This window comes from Saimiri boliviensis, chromosome X, assembly GCF_048565385.1.
Source record: "Saimiri boliviensis isolate mSaiBol1 chromosome X, mSaiBol1.pri, whole genome shotgun sequence".
Taxonomy (NCBI): Eukaryota; Metazoa; Chordata; class Mammalia; order Primates; family Cebidae; genus Saimiri; species Saimiri boliviensis.
This window is the reverse complement of record NC_133470.1, coordinates 120,007,561-120,033,694: the sequence shown is the minus strand read 5'-3', so window position 1 is coordinate 120,033,694 and position 26,134 is coordinate 120,007,561. Positions and strand designations below refer to the sequence as shown.

General features: G+C 37.2%; 1 protein-coding gene across 10 annotated transcripts in view; it reads right to left on the bottom strand.

Annotated features, from left to right (window-relative positions):
- The window catches only part of LRCH2 (leucine rich repeats and calponin homology domain containing 2), a 174,185-nt gene that overhangs the window by 41,076 nt on the left and 106,975 nt on the right, over window positions 1–26,134 (bottom strand). For 9 of the 10 annotated variants that reach the window (XR_012515665.1, XR_012515670.1, XR_012515666.1 and 6 more), the window contains 4 exons: window positions 25,926–26,044; window positions 25,712–25,787; window positions 18,590–18,642; window positions 4,535–4,673 (listed from right to left, as the gene is read on the bottom strand). The gene's annotated coding sequence lies outside the window, so the exon portion shown is untranslated. Of the gene's footprint in view, window positions 1–4,534; window positions 4,674–18,589; window positions 18,658–25,711; window positions 25,788–25,925; window positions 26,045–26,134 lie in introns of all 10 variants that reach the window. The other variant, XR_012515668.1, reaches the window with a different exon arrangement.

Genomic DNA, 26,134 nt, shown 5'->3' with positions numbered 1-26,134 from the left:
TGGGTGGGGGCCAAAAGATCAGATGATCCAGTTTTTCCATCTGCGTAGTGCCAGCTGATCCATCAAGTGCAGGGTCTGTGAAATATCTTAAGCACAGATCTTAAGTTTTAAAATAGTGATGTTATTCCCAGGAGCAATTTGGAGAGGGTCAGAATCTTGTAGGCTCCAGCCACAGGACTCCTAAACCATAATTTCCAATCTTTGGCTAATTTGTTAGTCCTACCAAGGCAGTCTAGTCCCCAGGCAAGAAGGGGGTTTGTTTGGGGAAAGGGCTATTGTCGTTGTTTCCAAGTTAAACTAGAAAAATGTAAAACTACAAAAAGTAAAACTGTATAAAAGTTCCTCCCAAAGTTATTTTGGCCTACTCCCAAAATGAGCAAGGACAGCTTGGAGGTTAGAAGCAAGATGGAGTTGGTTAGGTTAGATTTATTTCACTGCAATAATTTTCTCAGTTATAATTTTTGCAATGGCGGTTTCACATAGATATGGAACCAACCTAAGTGCCATCGACTGATGTATGGATAAAGAAAATGTGGTATATGTATACCACACACATACCACAGAATACTACTCAGTCCCCCCACCGAAAAAAATGAAATAATGTCTTTTGCAGCACCTTGGATGGAGCTGGAGGCCATTATCCTAAGTGAAGTAATTCAGGAATAGAAAACCAAATACTGTGTGTTCTCATAAGTGGGAGTTAAGCTATGGGTACACAATGACATACACAGTGGTAAAGCGAACACTGTAAAGATGTCAGGAGGGAGGGTGGAGGGGGATGATGGGTAAGAAAAATCCTTCGTATTAGTACAAGGTACACTACTTGCGTGACAGATGCACTAAAATCTGAGACTTCACCACTATACACTTCATCCATGTAGCCAAAAACCACCTGTACACTTAAACCTATTGTAAGACAAAAAAAATTCCTGGGTCATATAGTAAGTGGTATGTTTATCCATTTGAGGAACTGTCACGTTGTTTTCCAAAGTATCTGCACCATTTTACATTCTTACCAGCAATGTACAAAAGGTTCCAATATCTCCACATCTGTACTAACTCTTGTTATTGTCTATCCTTTTGATTATAGCCATCCTAATGAATGTGAGTATAATCCTAATGAATGTGAGTATATTACATTTACCATCCTAAGGTAAATGTAAATATAATATTTTTATGTCTCATGTCTTTTTGATTCCTCTATTTTACCATTACTTTATTCTTTTCTGTTAAACTGATGTTTTCTAGTATATCATTTTGATTCCCTTATTTACTTAATTCTATTTTATTTTTAGTTATTTTTCTTAGTGGTTGTCCTGGGAGCTACAATTCACATCTTATCTTAAAATAATCTAGTTCAGATTAATAAAACTTAGTCTCGACAGAAACTTTGCTGCAACACAGCTGTTTTCTCCCCATCCTTTGGTCTAACATTGTCATACACATTACATATTTATACATTATAAACACATCAACCGTTTTCTCATTATTGCTTTATGCTGATGTCTTTCAAGTCAGATAGGAGAAGAAAAGTTACAAACAGAAATGCATTTATATTGAGTATTATATTTACCTATAGTGATGTTCTTTATTTCTTCATATTGATTCAAGTTACTGCTTAGCATCCCTTCATTTCAGGTTAAAAGATTACCTGTTAGTGTTTCTTATATGGTGGGTCTGCTAGTAATGAATTCTGTCATCTTTTTCCTCCTTCATTTTTGAAGAATAATCATGTTAGTTACAGAATTCTTATTTGAATCTTTTCCTTTCAGCACATTGAATGCCATCCCAATGCCGTATGGCCTCTATTTTCTATGGATGAGAAATTAGTAATCTTATTGAAGATCTCTTGCACTTGATCAGTCATTTTGTTCTTGCATCTTTCAAATTTATCTTGTATTTTTACAAGTTTGAATATCATTTGTCTCGGTGTAGACGTATTTGAGTTTATTTTACTTAGTTTATTGAACGTTTTAGTATGCAGATTTTCATCAAATTTGGAAAGTTTTCAGGCATTATTTCTTCAAAATATGCTTACTGGCTGGCTTTTTTTATTGGAACTCCCGTTATGTATAAGTTTGTACACTTGATGGTGTCCCACACGTTTCTGCCCCTTATTTCTGTTCCTCAGAGTAGATCCTCACAAGTGTCCTACTTTAAGATTTCTGATTCTTCTGTGAGCTCAAATCTGCTTTTGAGCTCCACCCTCACCATGCTCCTGCACCCTAATGAATTACTTTTCAAATACAACATTTTTATTTGATTCTGTCATATAGATTTTATCTCTTTGTTGATCTTCTCTATTTGGTGAACATCATTTTCACAATTCCTTTAATTCTTGAAACATGGTTTCCTTTAGTTTTGTGAACATATTTATAATTGTTAAATTTTGCATAGTGTATCAAACATCTGGGCTTTCTCCGGTTTAATGGTTACTTTTTCTGTATATGCACCATAGTTTCCATTTCCTTGTCTCTCTCTCTCTCTCTCTCATTCTCTCTCTCTCTCTTTCTCTCTCTCTCTCTCTCTCTCTCTCTCTCTCTATATATATATATATATATATATATATATATACATTTTTTTTTTTTTTTTAGTAGAGATGGGGTTTCACCATGTTGGCCAGGATGGTCTCACTCTCTTGACCTCGTGATCCATCCACCTTGGCCTCCCAAAGTGCTGGGATTACAAGCTTGAGCCGCCGCGCCCGGCTGTGTCTTTAAATTTCTTGTTGAGAACTGGACATGTTACGTAATTTGGCAACTCTGGAAATCAGACTCCCCCCTCCCACCTACCCAGGGTTTGTTATCACTGTTTCTTGTCATGAGCCATTAACTTCCATGAGTAAGAATGTGCTTGAGGACAGGGTACAGAATCAACAGTTCTTTATAGGACATTTTGGGCTTGAGGTGTCTGAGACAGAGCAATGTGATGTCAAGCAGGCAATTGACTACAAAGATTCAAACCACTGAGGAAAGGGTTGAGCTACAGATACAGGTTATATGGCTACAGATTAGTGGTTCTCAATCCTGGCTGCAAATGGGAATAACCTGGGAAGGCTTTAAAAGTACTAAAGCCCCACTCTGATATATCTGCAAAGCTTGTGACTTATTAGTCTGGAATGGACGCTGGCATTTTTCAAAAGCTCCGTAGGTGACTTTATGCAGCCAGGGTTGAAAGGCATTGACAAAAGTAGAAATGGATGAGCTCTCCGAAGGAGAAAGTATATGGAGAGGAAAGGCACAGAAATGAGAACAAAGGATTAGAGTTTCTCAAAAGTATGATTCGTAAGTTATCTACATTATAATCTTCTGGAGTGTTGGTTAAAGATAAAAATTCCTAGGCTTCTTAACAAGCTTCCCAAGTGATTTTAATGTGCATTAAAATTTGAGAACTACTTATTTAGAAGTGGAGTAGGAGTACCCAGCGGGTAAGGAGAGAAACTGGGATACAATAGAATCACAAAAAGCTGAGAAAAAAGAATCTTTCAAAGAGGGTGAAGTCAACTGCGATGAAAGCTGCTGAGAGGTCAAAACAGGTGAGTATGAAGTGACCATATCTGGCAGCATGGAGTTCATGATGATTCAGCAATCAATTTCAGTGAGGAGATGAGGCAGGAAGCTAAAATAGAGTACGTTTAAGAACGAGTGGAAGGTGATGAAGCAGAAACAGCAAATACATAGTACTCTTTTAAGGGACTTGGGTTTGAAGACCAGCAAAAAAACAAGTCAATTGCTTGAAGTATTGTGGGAATTTTATGGTCATTTTCAAACAGGAGATACAGCATGTGCTTTTATGCTGAATGTAACAATCCAGGTAGAGAGGGAGAAATCAAAGATTCAGGAAGAATAACCATCCTCAAAACTGAAGTACTTAGGAGTTGTTTATTTAGAGAATACGTGCCTTTTATAAGTAGAAAGACGCATCTTCCATTGTAATCATACTGAATAATCCAATAGGTGTAAGGGTAGTTAAGTAGTATCTGGTGAGGGCCTGTTTCCTGGTTCACAGACTTTTTTTTTTGTTGTGTCCTTGTCAGAAGGGGTAAGGGAGCTTTCTAAGGTCTCTGAAAGATGAGGGCATTAATCACATTCAGGAGGGCTCTGCTATATGACCTAATCAACTCCCAAACGCTCCATCTCCTAATGCCATTGCACTGGGGGCTAGGATTTCAACATATGGGAGAGACATAGACATTCAGTCAAGAGTATTCTGCCACTGACCTCCACAAAATTCCTGTCCTTGTCATATGCAAAATACATTCATTCCATTCCAATGACCCCAAAAGTCTTTACTCATTCCAGCATCAACACAAAAGCCTAGTCCAACATCCCATCTGAATAGCTAAATGAGATAGAGGTGAGACTCAAGATATAATTCTAAGGAAAATTCCCCTCTAGCTGTGAATAAGTGAAATCAAACGTATTATGTACTTTTAAAGCACAATGGCATATCAGTCAGGGTTCTACAGAGAAACAGAACCAACAGGATAGAAAGACATACATAAAACGAGATTTATTATGACAGGTTGGCTTACATAATTATGAAGGCTGAGAAGTCCCATGATCTGCCATCTTCCCAGGAGCCCACATGATTATGGAGGCTGAGAAATTCCACGATCTGCCATCTATCTGCTCAGGAAAGCTAACAGTGGGCTCCAGTGCAAACTCCAAAGCCTGAGAACCAAGGAAGTGAATGGTGTAAGTTACAGTCCAAGTCCAAAGGCTAAGAACAAGGAGCACTAATGCCTGAGGGAAGGGAAGGGAAAGATGGATGTCCCAGCTTAAGTAGGGAGAGCAAATTCACCTTTCTTCTACCTTTTTGTTCTCTTAGGGCTTTCAATGGAGTGAATGATGCCCACCCACACTGATGAGGGTGATCTTCTTTACTCAGTCTGCTGATTCAAATGCTAATCTCTTCTAGAACCACCCTCCCAGACACACACAGAAATAATGTATTACCAGCTACCTGGGCATCCCTCATTTAGCCAATGTGATACACAAAATTAACCACAACAAGCAGTAATAATCTCTGTAATTTATATGTTTAAGAGTGATAGAAGCCTTAGAAATAACTCTTAAACAAGGAACTCCATATGGAATAATCCAATGACTATGAGCCCCCTGAGGGTAATGACACCTGCCTTAATCACTGGTAAATACCTGGCCCTTCTACAGAATGCTTGGCACAAAAAAGGTACTCAGTATGTCCTGAATGATTTGCAACTCAAGGGTTGAAACATGCCATGGAATGTAATGTTTATTATTTCAAAGATGCAATTTCATCAAATTTCTCAATACAAGAACAGTTTTAATACCCATTTGAATACCTTCAGGATATTAGCACACATGCATGTTTTATTTGAAATTAAATTATTTTAATATATTAAAATTTATACTAAAATATTTAATTATTACAATGCAAATATGTATATGGTCTCATATCCTGTGGAGGTATACAAAGAAAACAGATATATACATATTTCTCTTTTTTTAAAATGTTTAAGTTCAGGGGTACATGGGCAGGTTTGTTATACAGGTAAAATTGTGTCGTGGAGATTTGTACAGATTATTTCATCATCCAGGTATTAAGCGTAGTACCCATTAGCTGTTTTTCCTGATCCTCTTCCTCCTCCCACTATCTACCCTCCAGTAGACCCCAGTGTGTGTTGTTTCCTTTTATATGTTCATATTTTCTCATCATTTAGCTCTCACTTTTAAGTGAGAAGATGCAGTATTTGATTTTCTGTTCCTGCATTAGTTTGCTAAGGATAATGGCTTTTATCCATGTCCCTGCAAAGAACACGATCTTGTTCTTTTTTATGGTTGCACAGTATTGCATGGTGTATGTGTACCACATTTTCTTTATCCAGTCTATCACTGATAGACATTTAAGTTTATTCCATGTCTTTGTTATTGCTGGGAAAACTGACTAGCCATATGCAGAAAATTGAAACTGGACTCCTTCCTTACACCATATATAAAAATTAACTCAGGATTAAAGATTTAAATATAAAACCCAAAACTATAAAAACCCTGGAAGACAACATAGGGAATAACATTCTGGACATAGGAATGGACAACGATTTTATGACAAATATGCTAAAAGCAATTGCAACAAAAGCAAAACTTGACAAATGAGATCTAAGTAAACTAAGGAGCTTCTTCACAGCAAAGGAAACTATCAGTAGAGTAAACAGCCTACGGAATGAGAGAAAATATTTGCAAACTATGCATCTCACAAAGGTTTAATATCCAGCATCTATAAGGAACTTGAACAAATTTGTAAGAAAAGAAAACCATTAAAACGTAGGCAAAGGACATGAACAGACATTTTTCAAAATAATACATACATGTGGCCAACAATCATACGAAGAAAAGCTCAACATCACAGATCATTAGAAAAATGCAAATCAAAACCACAATGAGATGCCATCTTACACCAGTCAGCATGGCTATTAATAATAATAAAAAAAAAATAACAGATGCTGTTGTGGTTTCAGAAAACAAGGAATACTTATACACTGTTGGTGGAAATGTAAATTAGTTCAACCATTGTGGAAGACAGTGTGACAATTCCTGAAAGGTATAAAATTAGAAAACAGATATATACACTTTTCAAAAACAAATATAGCTTAATCCACAAACTAAGCAGGTATAATTAATTCCTCAGAAGGGACACAGAACTATTTCTCACAGGTATTGTGATAGAAAAAACATTCTTTGATGTTGCATAGATTCGGAATCCTAGATTTTCCACCTACAACATGGGTAAACTTGAGCAGTTTACTTAACCTCTGGCCTGAGTCTCCTCACCTATAAAAGACAATGACAGTACTCTTCTCATAGTGTTATTCTGAGGATCACATGAGATAATGCTTAAAGCATACAGTACAATGCAATGTATATATGTAATAATAAGAACTCAATAAATCTTGGGTTTTATTATTCAGCAGTCCCACTTCATCCCTTTAGCAATAAAACATACTTCTATCAAGTCTCCCTAAAAGACATTTAAGTGTAGGCCTTAGGACTAAACGAGATAATTTGTGGCATCCTTCTCTTTCATTCCTATGGTTCAACCAGACAGAAAAGTACAGAAGCAACATTAAAGAGATATGTTGATTTATAAAAATATTTAGTGGAGGGAAAAACATTTCCATTTGCATTTATCAACTGCAGGTTTGCCATAGGAAGAAAGAGAAAACAATATATGTGTATACAATATCAGAACACCTAAATACATAAAGTAAATAGTAACAGAACTGAAGGGAGAAATGGATAGCAATACAATAATAGTAGGGAACATCGATACCCCATTTTCAACCACGGATAGACCATTCAGACAGAAAAATCAATAAGGAAACAGTAGACCAGGACAACACTCTAGAGTTGTTGATAGACCTAACAGACATATATAGAACTTTGTATTCAAAAGCAACAGAATGCACATTCTTCTCAAGTGCACATATAACAATCTCCAGGATAGGTCATATGTTAGGCCACAAAATGAGCCTTAAAAAATTTAAGAATAAAATATTATCAAGCAGCAATTCTGACCACAATAGTATGAAACTAGAAATCGGTAACAAGAGGGAAACTGAAAAATTCACAAATGTATGAAAATTAAACATCACACTTCTGAACAACCAATGGGTCAAAAAAACAAATAAAAGGGAAATCAAGGCCAGGTGCGGTGGCTCAAGCCTGTAATCCCAGCACTTTGGGAGGCCGAGGCGGGTGGATCACGAGGTCAAGAGATCGAGACCATCCTGGTCAACATGGTGAAACCCCGTCTCTACTAAAAAAAAAAAAAATACAAAAAATTGGCTGGGCATGGTGGTGTGTGCCTCTAATCCCAGCTACTCAGGAGGCTGAGGCAGGAGAATTGCCTGAACCCAGGAGGCGGAGGTTGCGGTGAGCCGAGATCGTGCCATTGCACTCCAGCCTGGGTAACGAGAGCGAAACTCCGTCTCAAAAAAAAAAAAAAAAAAAAAAGGAAATCAAAAACTACATGGAGACAAATGAATATGGAAACACAACATACTAAAATGTACTGGCTGCAACAAAAGCAGTTCTAAAAGAGAATTTTACAATGATAAATGCCTACATTAAGAAAAGAAAGATTTCACCTAAAACATCCAAATCAACACTTCAAGAAACTAGGAAAAGAAGAAGAAATTAAGCTAAAAGGTGGCAAAATGAAAAAAATAATAAAAATCAGAACAGAAACAAGGCAAATAGAAACCAGAAAAATAAGAGAAAAAAATCTGTGAAATATTATAACAAGTCAGTATTCTGAAAAGATAAACAATTTACAAACGTTAAGAAAGACTGAAAAATGACAGATGACTCAAATAAATAAAATTATAAATAAAAGAGGAGACCTTACAACTGGTATTACAAAAATGGAAAGAATCATAAAAGACTATGAACAATTATACTGAAACAAATTGGATAACCTTGAAGAAATGAATCAACTCATAAAAACATACAACTTATCAAGAATCACGAAGACAGAAAATTGAAACGGGGCCGAGCGCGGTGGCTCACGCCTGTAATCCCAGCACTTTGGGAGGCCGAGGCGGGTGGATCACGAGGTCAAGAGATCAAGACCATCCTGGCCAACATGGTGAAACCCAGTCTCTACTAAAAATACAAAAATTAGCCGGGTGTTTGGGACACACCTGTAGTCCCAGCTACTTGGGAGGTCGAGGCAGAAGAACCACTTGAACCCGGGAGGCAGAGGGTGCAGTGAGCCAAGATTGCGCCACTGTGCTCCAGCCTGGTGATAGAGCAAGACTCCGTCTCAAAAAAAAAAAAAAAAAAAAAAGAAAGAAAGAAAAAAAGAAAATTGAAACAGGTCAGTCAAGAGTGAGAAGATTGAATCAGTAATCAAAAACCTCTCCATGAAGAAAAGCCTAAGAAAGAAAGGCTTCACAGGTGAATTTTACCAAACATTTAAGGAAGAATTAATACCAATCCTTCTCCAACTCTTCAAAAACATTAAGAGATAAGAATACTTCTAAATTCATTTTACAAGGCCAATATTACTCTGATACCAAAGCCATACAAAAAGAATAAAATAAAATAAAATTACAGGCCAATATCTGGTTGAATATAGATGCAAATATCCTCAATAAAATAGTAGTAAACTGAATTCAACAGTACATTAACAGATCACACATCATGACTGAATGGGATTTATCCCTCGGATATGAGAATGGTTCATCCTTCACAAGTCAATAAATCTGATGCACCACATTAACAAAATAAAAGATAAAAATCATATGATCATTGAATAGATGCAGTAAAAGCATTCAATACAATTTAACATCCTTTTGTGGTTAAAAAAGCTATCAACAAAGTGTAGAAAAAATGAAACTCAACATGATAAAAGCCACATATGACAATCCTGCAGTTAGTATAATACTCGATGGTGAAAAGCAAAAGCTTTTTCTCTAAGTTCAGAAACAAAATAAAGATATCTACTCTCACCACTTCTATCCAGGATGATCCTGAAATTCTAGCTAAAATAATGAGCCAAGAAAAAAAAAGATATCCAAACTAAAAAGGATAAAGAAAAATAGTATCTTTGCAGATGACATAATCTTACGTATAGAAAACCCTAAAATATTCACAAGAAAATTGTTAGAATTAATAAATTCAGTAAAGTTGTAGGATACAAGATCAACATACAAAAATCAACTGCATTTCTTTTTTTTTTTTTTTTTTTTTTTTTTTTTCAGACGGAGTTTCGCTCTTGTTACCCAGGCTGGAGTGTTATGGCGCGATCTTGGCTCACCGCAACCTCCGCCTCCTGGGTTCAGGCAATTCTCCTGCCTCAGCCTCCCAAGTAGCTGGGATTACAGGCACACGCCACTATGCCCAGGTAATTTTTTGTGTTTTTAGTAGAGACGGGGTTTCACCATGTTGGCCAGGATGGTCTCGATCTCTTGACCTTGTGATCCACCCGCCTCAGCCTCCCAAAGTGCTGGGATTACAGGCTTGAGCCACCGCGCCCGGCCTCAGTTGCATTTCTATACATTAACAATGAACTACTGAAAAAGAATAAAACAATCCCATTTATAAGAGCATCAAAAATAAATAGATAAAATATTTAGGAATAAATGGTTTAAAAGGAGGTGAAATATATGTACAATAAAAACTATAAAAATTTATTGAATAAGACACAAATAAATGGGAAAATATCTTGTACTCATGAATTAGAAAAAATAATATTGTTAAAATGTCCACACTACACAAAGTGATCTGCAGATTCAACACAATTCCTATCAAAATTTCAATGACATTTTTCAGAGATTGAACAAAATAATCATAAACATAATATGGAGTCACAATACACCCAGAATAGCCAAAGCAATTTTACTAAGAAGAACAAAGCAAGAGGTATCATATTATCTCATTTCAAAATATACTACAGAAGCTATAGCAATCAAAACAGCATAGTACTGAAATAAAAACAAGCACATTAAACAATAGAATAGGATAGAAGGCCAAGAAATAAGCCTACACATCTACGGTCAACTGATTTTTGACAAAAGTCCTAAGAACACACAATAGGAAAAAAACTGTCTTCTCAATAATAGTGTTGGGACAACTGGATATCAACATGCAGAAGAATGAAACTGGACCCTAATCTCACACCTTACATAAAAATCAACTCAATATGGATTAAAGACTTAAATGTAAGACCTGAAACTGTAAAACACTAGAAGAAAACATAGGGGCAAAGCATCTAAACATTGGTCTGGACAATTATTATTTGAATATAATCCCCAAAGCAAAAAACAGACAAATGGGATTGTGTCAAACTAAAAAGCTTCTGAGCAGAAAAGAATCAATGATGAGACAGTGTATGGTATGGAGAAAATATTGGCAAACTATATATCTGATAAGGGGCTAATATCCAAAATAAATAAGTAACAGGATTGTATCAAACCAGAAAGCTTTTGTACAGCAAAGGAAACAATCAACAAAGTGAAGGGACAACCTACGATATGAAAGAAAATATTTTCAAACTATGTATCTGGTAAGGGGCATTCCAAAATACGTAAGAAACTCACTAGCAGGAAAAACAAATAACCTGATTTAAAAAATGGTCAAAGGACCTGAATAGACATTTCTCAAAAGACATACAAATGGCCAATAGGCATATAATCACTAATGATCAGGAAAATGTAAATCAAAACCGCAATGAAATACCACCTCACACCTGTTAGGATGGCTATAATTAAAAAGTCAAAAGACAACAAGTGTTGGTGAGAACATGGAAGAAAGGGAACCTTTGTACAGTATTGGTGAGAATATAAAATGGTACAATCATTAGGGAAAAAGTATAGAGGTTCCTCAAAAAATTAAAAATAGGACTACCATATAATCCAGCAATCCCACTTCTGGGTATACATCCAAGGGAAATGAAATCAGTATCTTAAAGAGTTATCTGCACTTTCCTGTACATTGCAATGTTGTTCACAATAGCCAAGAAATGAAATCAATCAAAGTCTCCTTTGATGGAAGAATGAGTAAGTAAAAGTTTTCTCTATACACACATATAGTAGTATACACATACACAACACGAAGTATTATTCAACATTAAAAAAGAAGGAAATTCTGTCATTTGCAATGATACTGATAAACCTGAAGGACATTATGCTAAGTGAAATAAAACAGTCACAGAAAGACAAATAGTGTATGATTTCATTTAGATGTAGAATCTAAAACAGCCAAACCAGACATATAACTAAACAGCAGAATGGTGGTTGCCATGTTCTGAATGTGTCTGTCCCCAAAATTCATATGTTGAAACCTAATTCCCAGTTTGATAGTACTAAGCACCTGGACTTTCAGAAGGTGATTGATTTATAAGGATGGAGCCAAGTTTATAAGGAAAGGCCAAGACAGCTGACTAGAAACAGCTGCAGTAGGAGCATCCCATGAGAACAAAAATGGTGAATGACTCCTGCACAGGCAACTGAGGTATACGGGTTCTCTCATTGGGACTGAGTAGGCTATTGGTCCAACCCAGAGAGAGCAAGGAAAAGCAGGGCGGTGCAACGGCCCACCTGGGAGCCACACAGGACAAGGGGAGCTCCCACCCCCAGCCAAAGGAGGTAGTGAGTGATCCTGCTACCCCATCCAGGAAATGACATTTTTCCCACAGATTTGTGCAACGCAAGGATCAGGAGATCCTCATTGTGAGCCCACGTCACTAGGGCCTTGGGTCCCAAGGACAGAGGTGTGCAGATTCCTCAGTGGCCACTTGGCTGGAGACTGCCTAAGACTACCAAGTTCCCGGGGGAGGGGCAATCATCATCACTGTAGCTGCCTGCTGCCTAAGATGACTGAGTTCCAGGGCGGGGGGTGGGGAGGAGCGACTACCATCACTGTAGTTCCAGGCTGCCATTTTTCTCCTGCTGGTGCCAGGAAGAGTGGACAGTTTAAAACCAGGAGGAATTCCTCCACCATGTAGCACAGTAATATAGCAGACTGTGGCCAAACTGCTTCTTTAGGCCGGGCCCTGACATCCCCCCTCACCGACAGGGCCTCCATGCAGGAATTTCAGCAACTCCAGCCAGGTGTTTAGGGACAGAACCCTGATCTCCCTGGTACTGAGCCCCTGAGGGGAGGGGCACCTACAGTCTATGTGGATCAGCAGACTTAGTCTTTCTTCCTACTGGCTCTGAGGAATCTGGGCAGTCTGGATGAGTGGGACTCCCCCACTCAGTGCAACACACTCCATCTGCCAAGACACAGTCAGAGTGCTTTGTTAAACAGGTCCCAGATCTGGTGCCTCCTAACTGGGTGAGACTCCTAACAGGGGTCACCAGATCACCAGTCACGTTACACAGAAGTATTCACACTGGCGTCAAGTTGGTGCCTGTCTGGGATAGAGATCCCAGAGGAAGAAGCAGGCAGCCATCTTTGCTGTTCAGCAACCTCCACTGGTGACACATCCAGGAGTGGGAGGGACCCAGGAAACTAGGGTCTGGAGTGGACCCCCCAAAAATCGGAGCAGCCCTATGGAAGATGGGCCTGACTGTTAAAAGAAAAACAAACAGAAAGCAACAACAAAATCAACAAAAAAGTCCCCACAAAACCCCATCCAAAGGTCAGCAGCCTCAAAGATCAAAGCCCTACGTAAATTCACAAAGATAAGAATCAGCAAAAAAATGATGAAAACTCGAAAAGCCAGAGTGCTTCTTCTCCTCCATATGATCTCAACACTTCTCCAGCAAAGACACATAATTGGGTAGAGGCTGAGATGGATGAATTGACAGAAGTAGGCTTCAGAAGGTGGGTAATAAACTCTGCTGAGCTAAAGGAGCATGTTCTAACCCAATGCAAAGAAGTTAAGAACCATGATGAAACATTACAGGAGCTGTTAACGAGAATAACCAGTTTAGAGAGGAGCATAAATGACCTGACGGAGCTGAAAAACATTAGAACTTCACGATGCAACCACAAGTATCAATAAGTGATTAGACCAAGCAGAGGAAAGAATTTCAGAGCTTGAAGACCACCTTGCTGAAATAAGAGAGTAAGACAAGATTAGAGAAAAAAGAAGGAAAAGAATGAACAAAACCTCTGAGAACGATGGGATTATATAAAAAGACTGAACCTGTGACTGATTGGGGTACCTGAAAGAGATGGGAAGAATAGAACCAAGTTGGAAAACGTAATTCAGGATATATTCCAGGAGAACTTCTCCAACCTATCAAGAACAGGCCAACATTCAAATTAAGGAAATTCAGAGAACCCCAGTAAGAAACTTCTTGCTTAACCCCAAGACACACAATCATCAGATTCTCCAAAGCTGAAATGAAAGAAAAAATGTTAAGGGCAGCTAGAGAGAAAGGGCAGGTCACTTACAAAGGGAAGCCCACCAAACTAACAGTGAACCTCTCAGCAGAAACCCTGCAAGTCAGAAGAGACTATGGGCCAATATTCAACAGTCTTAAAGAAAAGAATTTCCAACCCAGAATTTCATATCTGGCCAAACTAAGCTTTATAACTGAGAAAGAAATAAAATCTTTTCAGACAAGCAAATGCTGAGGAAATTAGTTACCACCAGGCTTGCCTTGCAAGAGCTCCTGAAGGAAACACTAAATATGGAAAGGAAAAATCACTACCAGCTTCTATAAAAACATACTGTACAAAGACCAATGACACTGTGAAGCAACTACATCAACAAGTCTGCAAAATGACCAGCTAGTATCATGAAAGGATCGAATTAACATGTAACAATATTAACCTTAAATGTAAATAGGTTAAATTCCCCGACTAAAAGACACAGAATAGCAAGCTGTATAAAGAGTCAAGAAGCATCGGTGAGCTGTATTCAAGGGACCCATCTAATACACAAAGACACACATAGGCTCAAAATAAAGGGATAGAGGGATAGAGGAAAATTTACCAAGCAAATGAAAAACAGAAAAAAGCAGGGGTTGCAATCCTAGTCTCTGACAAACCAGACTTTAAACTAAGAAACATCAAAAATGACAATGAAGGGTATTACATAATGGTAAAGTGTTCAATTCAATGAGAAGAACTACCCTAAATATATATGCACCCAATACAGGAGCAACCAGATTCATAAAGCAAGTTCATAGATATCTACAAAGAGACATAAACTCCCACACAATAATAGTGGGAGACTTTAACACCCCACTGCCAATATTAGATCTTCGAGACGGAAACTTAACAAGGATATTTAGGACTTGAACTCAGGTCTGGATCAAGTGGACCTGATAGATACATACAGAATTCTTCCCCCTAAAACAAAAGAATATACATTCTTTTCAGTGCCACAGGGCAGTTACTCTAAAAATCAATCACAAAATTGGAAGTGAAACATTCCTCAGCAAATGCAAAAAAACTGAAATAATAACAGTCTCACAGACCACAGAGCAAACAAATCAGAACTCAAGATTAAGAAACTCACTCAAAACCACACAACTGTATGGAAATCGAACAACCTGCTCTTGAATGGCTCCTGGGTAAATAATGAAATGAAGGCAGAAATCAAGAGTTCTTTGAAACCAATTCAAACAAAGAGACAATGTACCAGAATCTCTGGGACACAGCTAAAGCAGTGTTAGGAGGGAAATTTAGAACACTAAATGCCCACAACAAAAAGTTAGAAAGAAAGATCTCAAACTGACACACTAACATCAGAACTAAAACAACTAGAAGACCAACAGCAAACAAACCCCCAAGCTAGCAGAAGACAAGAAATAACCGAGATCAGAGCAGAACTGAAGAAGATAGATGCATGAAAAACCATTTGAAAAATCAATAAATTCGGGAGCTGGTTTCCTGAAAAAGTTAATATAATAGACCGCTAGCTAGACTAACAATGAAGCAAAGAGAAGAATCTAATAGATACAATGAAAATGATAAAAGGGATATCATCACTGATTCCACAGGAAAACAACCATCAGAGAATACTATAAAAACCTCTATTCAAATAAACTAGAAAATCTAGAAGAAATGGATAAATTCCTGGATATATACACCCTCCCAAGACGGAACCAGGAAGATGGAATCCATAAACAGACCAATAACAAGTTCTGAAATGGAGGCACTAATAAATAGCCTAGCAACCCAAAAAAGCCCAAGACCACATGGATTTACAACTGAATTCTACCAGAGAGACACAAAGAGGAGTTGTTATAATTTCTTCTGAAACTATCTGAAACAACTGAAAAGGAGGAATTCCTCCCTAACTCAGCTTATGAGGCCAGCATCATCCTGATACCAAAACCTGGCAGAGATACAACAACAAAAACAAACACTTCAAGCCAATATCCCTGAAGAACATTGATGCAAAAATCCTAAGTAAAATACTGGCAAGCCAAATCCAGCAGCACATCAAAAAGCTTACTATCACAATCAAGTTAGCTTCATCCCCGGGATGCAAGGCTGGTACAAATCAATAAACGTAATTTATCACACAAATGGAACTAAAGACAAAAATCATGTGATTATCTCAATACACACAGAAAAGCTCTTTGATAAAATGCAACATCGCTTCATATAAAAAAAATCTCAATAAACTAGGTATTGATGGAACATACTTCAAAATATAAGAACCATTTATGACAAACTCACAGCTAGTATCATACTGAATGGGCAAAAGCTGGAAGCATTCCCCTTGAAAACCCACACAAAACAAGGATATCCTCTCTCACCACTCCTATTCAACACAGCATTAGAAGTTCTGTCAGGGCAATCAGGCGAGAAAAAGAAAGAAAGGTATTCAAATAGAAAGAGAGGAAGTACGGCCGGGCGCGGTGGCTCAAGCCTGTAATCCCAGCACTTTGGGAGGCTGAGACGGGTGGATCACAAGGTCGAGAGATCCAGACCATCCTGGTCGACATGGTGAAACCCCATCTCTACTAAAAATACAAAAAATTAGCTGGGCATGGTGGCGCGTGCCTGTAATCCCAGCTACTCAGGAGGCTGAGGCAGGAGAATTGCCTGAACCCAGGAGGCGGAGGTTGCGGTGAGCCGAGATCGTGCCATTGCACTCCAGCCTGAGTAACAAGAGCAAAACTCTGTCTAAAAAAAAAAAAAAAAGAGAGAGGAAGTAAAACTGTCTCTTTTTGCAGATGACATGATCCTATATCTATTCTCAGCCCAAAAGCTTCTTAAGGTGATAAGCAATTTCAGCAAAGCCTCCCAATACAAAATCAATGTGCAAAAATCACAAGCATTCCTATATACCAACAATAAAAAGCAGAGAGCCAAATCATGATAAACTCCCATTCACAATTGCTACAAAGAGAATAAAATACCTAGGAATACAGCTAACAAGGGAAGTGAAGGATCTCTTCAAGGAGAACTACAAACCACTGCTCAAGGAAATCAGCAAGAACACAATTCCATACTCATGGATAGGAAGAAGCAATACTGTGAAAATGGCCATACTGCCCAAATTAATTTATAGATTCATTACTATTCCCATTAAACTATCATTGATACTCTTCACAGAATTAGAAAAAAAACTACTTTAAAATACATATGGAACAAAAAAAGAGCCCATATAGCCAAGACAATCCTAAGCAAAAAGAACAAAGCTGGAGGCATCACACTACCCAACTTCAAACTATTCTACAAGGCTACAAACCAAAACACATGGTACTGGTACCAAAACAGACACATAGACCAATGGAACAGAACAGAGATCTCAGAAATAAGATTGCACATCAACAACTATCTGATCTTCAACAAAGCTGACAAAAACAAGCAATGGGGAAAGGATTCCCTATTTAATAAATGGTGCTGGGAACACTGGCTAGCCATATGCCAAAAATTGCAACTGGAACTCTTCCTTACACCTTATGCAAAAATTAACTCAAGATGGATTAAAGACCTAAATGTAAATCCCAAAACTATGAAAACCCTAGAAGAAAATCTAGGCAATACTATTCAGGACATAGGCAACCTACAGAATGAACAGACAATCTACAGATGGGAGAAAATTTTTGCAATCTATCCATCTGACAAAGGTCGAATATCCAGAATCTACAAGGAACTTAGAAAAATTTACAAGAAAAAAAGAAACAACCCAATTAAAATGTAGGCAATGGACTTAAAAGAAGACAGTTATGTAGCCAACACACACACACACACACACACACACACACACACACACACACACACACACAAAGCTCAACCTTACTGTTCATTAGAGAAACACAAATCAAAGCCACAATGAGATATCCTCTCGTGCAAGTCAGAATGGTGATTATTAAAAAGTCAAGAAACAACAGATGGCAAGGTTGTGAAGAAATAGGAATGCTTTTACACTGTTGATGGGAAGGTAAATTAGTTCAATCATTATGGAAGACACTGTGATGATTCCTCAAAGACCTAGACCCAGAAATACCATTTGACCCAGCAATGTCATTACTGGGTATATACCCAAAGGAATCTAAATCGTTCTATTAAAAAGATACATGCATGTGTATTTTCATTGCAGCACTATTGACAATAGCAAAGATATGGAATCAACCAAAATACTCATCAATGATAGGCTGGATAAAGAAAATGTGGTACATGCACACCATGGAATACTATGCATCCACGCAACAGAATGAAATCATGTCCTTTGCAGGGACATGGACGGAACTGGAAGCCATTATCTTCAGCAAACAAATGCAGGAACAGAAAACCAAACACCACATGTTCTTGCTTATAAGTGGAAGCTGAACAATGAGAACAAATGGACACAGGGAGGGGAATACCATACACTGGGGCTCTCAGGAGGTGAGGGGTAGGGAGGGAGAACCTCAGGATAAACATCTACTGCATGTGGGGCCTAATATGTAGGTGATGGGTTTATGGGTGCCGCAAACCACCATGGCACACGTTTATCTATGTAACAAACCTACACATCCTGTACACGTATCCCAGAACTTAAAATTAAATTAAATTTTTAAAAATGAGGGAACCCTCATGAATAGTATTTGTGCCCTTAGGAGGCCCAATGGAGCTTGACTGCCCCTTCTACCACGTGAGGACACAATGAGAAAGCACCATCTATAAACCAGAAAGTGTGCCCTTACCAGACAACAAGTCTCCCTGTGGTTTGATCTTGGACTTCTCTGCCTCCAAAACTCTGAAAAATAAAATTCTGTTATTTATAAGCTACAAAAGTTATATGGTATTCTGCTATAGCATCCTGAACAGATACAGTTTTTTCCAGGGTTCAGGGCTGGGGAAAATGGTTCAAAGGGCACAGAGTTTCAATTATGTAGCAAGAATAAGTTCTAGATGTCTAATGAACAATATGGCGACTCCAGTTAGTAATATTATATTGTATACTTTAAATTTGCCAAGACAATAGATCTTAAATGTTTTCACCACCAAAAAAGAAAGGTAATACTTTGAGGTGATGGATATGTTAATTAGCTTGACAAGAGTTATCATTTCACAATGTATACATATATCAAGCATCAGGTTGTATAGCTTAAATATATACAATTTTTATTTGTCAATTATACTTCAATAAAGCTAGAGAAAAATGAAATGGGAAAAAAATAAACATATAAAATTATTTTTCAAAAAAAGTAACCATTAGAACCAACTAGGAACAATATTCAATTATAATGTTTAGTACTGAGATATAAACTTTAAAAATTGCTTGCAAATAGCCAAGCATGATGGCAGATGCCTGTAATCCCAGCTACTCGGAAGGCTGAGGCAGGAGAATCGCTTGAACCCAGGAGGTGGAAGTTGCAGTGAGCCAAGATGGCACCACTATACTCCAGCCTGATGACAGAGAGAGACTCTGTCTCAGAAAACAAACAACCAAAAAAACTACTTTCAAAATGTAAGAAATAAGAATAATAAATTTCTTCCTTGTGTTGAGACAGGGTCTTACTCTGTAATCATGGCTCACTGAAGCCTCCATCTCCCTGGGATAATGTATCTTCTCATCTGAGCCTCCTAAGTAGCTGAGACCACAGAGATGTGCACCACCACACCAGGCTAATTTTTGTTATTTTTTGTAGAGAAGGGATTGCACCATGTTGACCAGGCTAAAGTTATCACCATGTTGCCGTGGGCTCAAGTTATCTGCCTGCCTCAGCCTCCCAAAGTGCTGGGATTACAGGCATGAGCCACCATGCCTGGCCAATGATAAATTTCAATAACAACATTTAATATTATAAATGTTGATTATATATCTATTTTAATGCAACAGCCAGAAAGCAGCAACTGAATTCCTTTGTAAAGCTCTCAACAAAAAGACCACGTCCTATTCATCACTATACCCACAAAGCCTGCAATACCAATACCTGGTACGTAGTAAGAGCTCAAAAAAGTGTTTTAAATGAACTAATTCAGAATTATTTTTTTCGGAGTATAATGTTACCATACTGCATACAAACAGCCATAAATAAAAGCTTTAAAATTAAAGACTTGGAAAAAAAATCACACATACAAAGTAAGTTTTAGTACAGAGGTATACGATCCAGGGTTGATTTAAAAAAGTTCAGTCCTGGCCGGGCGCGGTGGCTCAAGCCTGTAATCCCAGCACTTTGGGAGGCTGAGGCGGGTGGATCACGAGGTCAAGAGATCGAGACCATCCTGGTCAACATGGTGAAACCCCGTCTCTACTAAAAATACAAAAAATTAGCTGGGCATGGTGGTGTGTGCCTGTAATCCCAGCTACTCAGGAGGCTGAGGCAGGAGAATTGCTTGAACCCAGGAGGCGGAGGTTGTGGTGAGCCAAGATCGTGCCATTGCACTCCAGCCTGGGTAACAAGAGTGAAACTCCGTCTCAAAAAAAAAAAAAAAAAAAGTTCAGTCCTTAAATAATTGTTCAAATCATATTTCTAGGCCTTAGCTTCCTAGCCTGAAGAATAAAAACATGGCAATACCCAAATTCTAAAATTCTTTTATGGTTTTAAAAATTTTATTATACCTAGGAGTATCACAAACTATTATTTATCTTTCATCATGAAAAACTGAAAACTTTGATGGTACAAAATACCTAAAAATTATGCCCATATTTTAAAACGTATATTTATTTATTTATTTATTTATTTATTTATTTTTTGAGATGGAGATTCGCTCTTGTTACCCAGGCTGGAGTGCAATGGCGCGATCTCGGCTCACCACAACCTCCGCCTCCTGGGTTCAGGCAATTCTCCTGCCTCAGCCTCCTGAGTAGCTGGGATTACAGGCACGCACCACCATCCCCAGCTAATTTTTTGTATTTTTAGTAGAGACGAGGTTTCACCATGTTGACCAGGATGGTCTCGATCTCTTGACCTCGTGATCCACCTGCCTCAGCCTCCCAAAGTGCTGGGATTATAGGCGTGAGCCACCGCGCCCGGCTAAAACGTATATTTATAACTATATTTTATTCACTACTAATCAGGATTATATCCAAGAATGTAGGATTTTAAAATTTGAGTTACAGCATAATATTCATTTCTACTCAGTTGTTAATCTTAGATGTTAAAGACTATGAATGACAAACATAAAGATATTTTTTATTATTTATAATTCAATTACAGCAAAAGGTTCTAGTTCAATGTTTCACATGTCTGTGCTTTTCCTTTGCAAATTTAATTATTAATATTTCCATTTATTGTCAAAGTAAATGAGTCATATCTCGCCACAAAAGGCATTTGACTGCCTTTGGCGTTTCAGGCTAACTTAGATCTTAATTTGTTTCCTAACTAGCAATTTATCCAGAACCTTTGAAAAGCTATTAAAATGAGTAAAATGTTTCCAAATGTTTTAAATAAATATTATTTATTTTAGAAAAAAAGGAATGAAGGAAATAGATTTTCTCATTTGTTTTGTGAGCAGGAGAAATTTATATGTACCTCAAAATTAAGCTCTGATCATAGAACATAACTATTATGCTAAATATCTATTAGTTTATTTGTATATGGTCTATATTTAACATAGTATCCTGAAAGAATGATTATGTGTTCAACTTAAAAGCAAGTGTAGCAAGAAAATGGCTTGACATCAAAACTATAAAAAAAATTAATGTAGTTTTTTAGTACTCCAAAAAAAGATATAAAACAAATATTATGTTTTAATATTTGTTAATTTAATATTACATTTGTTAATCTTATTTAGATATATATGACCATTTTATAATCACACATACCTGTGACTAGTTTCATTTATCTTCAAAATTACACAGCTGTGTGTGTTTAAAATGATTTTTCAGAAATGAAAATGTCAAACGGTACTAATCACAACATAAAGTATACCTTTTCAAACCATAAAGAAAATCCCAAAGCCCATAATAAAGTAGAACACATTTCAGAATAATTTAAAAATGTTAAGATCATAAAACATCACTTAAAGTATCAAACTACATACTATTATACAGTAAATTGATATTACTACAGCACTTCAAGGACTATACGGCTTTATCATTCAAGTTGGCTACCAGACCAGCATCACTTGGAAGCTTCTTAGAAATGCAGAATCTCATCGTTTTTGATGGCTGCATAATATTCCATGGTGTATATGTACCACTGAGTTCACGTCCTTTATAGGGACATGGATGAACCTGGAAACCATCATTCTCAGCAAACTGACACAAGAGCAGAAAATCAAACACCGTATATTCTCGCTCATAGGCGGGTGTTGAACAATGAGAACACATGGACACAGGGAGGGGAGCACTACACACTGGGGTCTGTTGGGGGGAAATGGGGGAGGGGAGGGGGGTGGGGAGGTGGGAAGAGATAGCATGGGGAGAAATGACAGATACAGGTGAGGGGACGGAAGGCAGCAAAGCACACTGCCATGTGTGTACCTATGCAACAATCTTGCATGTTCATCACATGTACCCCAAAACCTAAAATGCAATAAAAAAAAAAAGAAAAAAAAAAAAAAAAAAAAAAAAGAAATGCAGAATCTCAGATCCCACGCTTGACCTGTTGAATCAACTTGTACTTCATTAACAAAATCCCTAGGTGATCTATATTGATCCATATGGATTTCTTAAAATCCAAAGTTTAAGAGTCACTGTGCTAAGGTATCATTTTAATTACTACTTCATCAATTATACAGAATCACTTTGTATTTATTTGCATTGGAAATTAATGAGCTATCTGAAGTTTTATAACATTCAATTTGCTATTGAAAAATTTATTTTTATTCATCATTTACATATATATACATTTCTCACCTATTTAGGTAGATAATTAATTGATACATATCAATGAAATATAGTAAAAATAAATTTATTTTTCTCTAACCATAACTGGCATGGTACTCAAAATAAAGTATCCAAGAAATGAGAAAAATATTATGCAATAATTTAAATTTCAAAATGATCACATTTTAAAGAAACTTCTGTTTTTATTTTAGTAACTTTCAAATTATTCAATCAGCAACCTTCCATTCTAAACTCTTTGTGTAAGAATTCTCATAACTTCTAAACTCTGGTTTTCCAATGCATTAGGATTCTATTTTACTAAAACAACTGGAGCCTTCCATGAAACACACACACACACATACTACTGTGAAAATTCTAAGCTATTTAAACACTGTAAGCATAATGATACTTTTCATGTTTTAAAATGCAGGATTAGAAAAGTTTGTGCCTTAAGAAATGGACAACTTTCGATATTTTCCAATTTACCAATTCCAGAAGACATCTGGGCATTTCCACATGAATCTAATATACAGTAATATATCAGTACCCTGGAGTGCTCTAGATAGTGGGATAGGTTCCTGAGAATTCTAGGACCATTCCATGTAGCATACCAAAACTACATATTTACTAAAGAAGAAAACAAGCTTAGTACCATTATCTAAAGATAATTCAAAATTCTGTGATAAACTTAGAATTGTTTTCAAACAACTTACACCAAATATTTACTTACTTAAGTACTTCTTCAAATCTGAAAGTTTAGGGTAACTATAAAACAGGGAATAATATTATCTTTAATAACATTGGCCTGGATGACTTTCTACTTGTAGGGTAAATCACAATTACAAATAAATAATTATTTTAATAAAATATGTGGATTTTTAAATATTAAATTTAACTGAAAAAATATTAATTTTTTTAAATCACATAACTTAATGGCAATTCAATAGTATACCTTTCACTAAAACTACAATAAAATTAATCACAATTGGCTGGGCCTGGTGGCTCACACCTGTAATCCCAGCACTTTGGGAGGCCAAGGAAGGCAGATCACCTGAGGTCAGGAGTTCGAGACAAGCCTGGCCAATGTGGTGAAACCCCATCTCTACTAAAAATACAAAAATCAGCTGGGTGTGGTGGTACACGCCTGTGGTCCCAGCTACTAGGGAGGCTGAGGCAGGAGAACTGCTTGAACTCAGGAGGTGGAGGTTGCAGTGAGCTAAGATGACTCTACTGCATTCCAGCCTGGGTCACAGAGCAAGATTCTGTCTTAAAAAAAAAAAAAAAAATCACAATTTTACCTATTCTACATTTATTTCACATAAAGTTCTCTTATATTGGCTGCATGTGTTGACTCACACCTGTAATCCCAGGACTTTCAGAGGCCAAGGTAGGCAGGTAACGTGAGGCCAGGTGTTCAAGACCAGCCTGGCCAACATGGCGAAACCCGATCTCAACTGAAAATACAAAAATTAGCTGAGCTCAGTGGTGTTGGTCTGTAGTCCCAGATAGTCAAGAGGCTAAGGCATGAGAATAACCTGAACTGGGGAGGTGGAGATTGCAGTGAGCTGAGATTGCACTACTAAACCCCAGCCTGGGTGACAGGGCAAGACTGTCTCAAAAAAAACAGAAAACAAATAAACTTCTCTTATATTTATGTTATATAGTTTATCTTACATAAAGGCAATATTATTTGGTAAGGATATCATAAAAATTGTTTTTAAAGAAAATGTTACCTACTGAAAATAACATATTGTGAACCCCAAATATCTAAGACAGGTCTCAGTTAATTTAGACAGTTTATTTTCTCAAGGTTGACAACATGTGCCCATGACACAGCCTCAGGAGGTCCCAATGACATGTGCCCAAGGTGGTCAGAGCACAGCTTGGTTTTATACATTTTAAGGAGACATGAGACATCAATCATCATATGTAAGATAAACATTAGTCCAGTCCAGAAAGGCAAGAAGGGGACTTCCAGGTCAAAGGCAGATAAGATTCAAATGGGTGCATTCTTTTGAGTGTCTGATTAGCCTCTCCAAAGGAGGCAATCAGATATGCATTTATCTCAGTGAGCAGAGGGGTGACTTTGAATAGAATGGGAGGCAAGTTTGCCCTAAGCACTTCCCAGCTTGACTTTTCCCTTTCACTTAGTGGTTTGGGTGCCCCAAGCTTTATTTTCCTTTCACATTTTCCCTCTTTTGTTTTTCAAAATCTCTTAGAGAAAACATTTTAGAAGAACATAATCTCTGACCTAAGAACTCCGGTCTTAGGTCTCCTCTGATGTCTCATGGCTAAGATAGTCCTGAATCGTTAGGAAAGCTCATTTTTAGCAGGGTGTAAAGTCTCATGTCCTATGAAGAGAAAACGGGGAGGAAGGGAGAAAAACAACACAAGAACAATCCTGGAAAACTGATATTAGGTCACATTGCTCTGAAGTCCATACATCAGTAGGCAGGCATGAAAGTGGCCTATGTATTTAAATAGGTTGCTGTCATTTTCTTTTGAAGATTAAGTTGTTTAGCTTCAGTATGCAGGGCTTAACAAAAGCACAGCTTAGTATTCACTCACTTCAAATTAGGAAAAATGGGGGAAAAAAGAAGGAAAAAAAATGAAAGCATTGTTGTAAAGACTTGTAGCCAAGAAAAATTATAATTCAGTCCAAACTGTGGAATATAATAAAAATTGAAAAACATTAGGCAAGGCTAGAGTCTAACAATAGAGGTACTATAATTTTTGAAACATAATTTTTCTCTCTCCAATTTCCTATTTTTACTAAAGACAAAGCATGGTAGGATTGATTTGCTTTATTATACTTGGACTAATTATTCATACAATGCAGCAAGAATAATTATTTTATTACATAGGCTTTTAAAGTGGTTTTGATGGAACTTTATTACATAGAAGGACAGATAAGACCTTTTAAAAGCCAAGCCCAGCCATGGATTTATACTATCAAACACCTATGGGTTTTGTGAATTCCTCTCCTCTTGAGGTTCCAAGATAAAGTTGGGGCTTCTGGGCCTGTCAGAAAGTGACATGCTTTACTTACCACAGGTCAGAAACCCTGTGCAGGCACTGGTATGATGACAGTTTTCCCAAGGGGCTTCATAAGTCAAATTTGATTCCTTAAAAGAAAGTACACCATTCCAGTCAAAGCCTTAGTAAAACAACCAGTTTCTCCAATTGTGTATTGTTACAAATGAAAACAGATTCTTATTGCACTTATGTAAATAACTATATTGCCAAAAGTTAAGAATACTTACAAATAGTTTCCAATTCTGGAAAAATCAGGTAGAGAAAAAATGTGCTCCAAGTTTTTTCCATAGGTGTACACTAAATTGTTAAAAGCTGTCAATAGCTCAAAAGAAAAGTTTCTGTGACTCTGAAAAACAAAAAGGATCAGCAATGTTTTACACAAAAAGTTAAGAAGATTATTTCAGTCTTCTATTAGTTCCGTTCATACAGTTAATTC